At 46.8% G+C, this 954-nt stretch overlaps 1 protein-coding gene across 1 annotated transcript in view; it reads right to left on the bottom strand.

Annotated features, from left to right (window-relative positions):
• si:dkey-22o22.2 (neural-cadherin) overlaps nt 1-954 on the bottom strand; it is a 201663-nt gene that overhangs the window by 25163 nt on the left and 175546 nt on the right. The gene's annotated exons all lie outside the window — the stretch shown is intronic.

Genomic DNA, 954 nt, shown 5'->3' with positions numbered 1-954 from the left:
TTTGGCAATGTTTAACATGAACATCCAACATTGTAGATAAGACATAAAATATGGAAAAGCATAATAGGTTTCCTTTAAAAGAACAGAGTTTCAGCTGACCTGCAGTTTTCTGGGAGTTTGTTCCAGATATACGGGGCATAAAAATTGAACGTCTTCCCCATGTTTAGTTTTGACTCTGGGGACAGAAAGCAGACCTGATACCAGACAACCTGAGAGGTCTGGATGGTGGTTTGTAACAAAGCAAAAGATCAGAAATGTATTTTGGCCCTTAACCATTCAGTCCTTTATAAACCAACAGCAGTATTTTGAAATCAGTTCTTATACAGACAGGAAGCCAGTGTAAACACCTCAGAACTGGAGTGGGCCAATGTGCAGTTTCAGTGTATCAGGGGTGGTCCGGAAACCAGTCAGTATCTAGTGTGACCACCATTTGCCTCACGCAGTGCAACACATCTCCTTCGCATAGAGTTGATCAAGTTGTTGATTGTGGCCTGTGGAATGTTGGTCCACTCCTCTTCAATGGCTGTGCGAAGTTCCAGTCAGGTCGAGACCCCAATGAGGACGACGAGCATGCAGATGAGCTTCCCTGAGACGGTTCCTGACAGCTTGTGCAGGAATTCTTTGGTTATGCAAACCGATTGTTGCAGCAGCTGTCCGGGCGGCTGGCCTCAGATGATCTTGGAGGTGAAGAAGCTGGATGTGGAGGTCCTGGGCTGGTGTGGGTACACGTGGTCTGCGGTTGTGTGGCCGGTTGGATGTACTGCCAAATTCTCTGAAACGCCTTTGGAAACGGCTTATGGTGGAGAAATGAACATTTAATTCACAACAACAGCTCTGGTGGACATTCCTGCAGTCAGCATGCCAACTGCACGCTCCCTCAAAACTTGCGACATCTGTGGCATTGTGCTGTGTGATGAAACTGCACATTTTGGAGTGGCCTTTTATTGTGGCCAG

This window comes from Micropterus dolomieu, linkage group LG03 (assembly GCF_021292245.1).
Source record: "Micropterus dolomieu isolate WLL.071019.BEF.003 ecotype Adirondacks linkage group LG03, ASM2129224v1, whole genome shotgun sequence".
NCBI classification, from domain to species: Eukaryota; Metazoa; Chordata; class Actinopteri; order Centrarchiformes; family Centrarchidae; genus Micropterus; species Micropterus dolomieu.
This window is presented reverse-complemented; position numbering and strand designations above follow the sequence as displayed.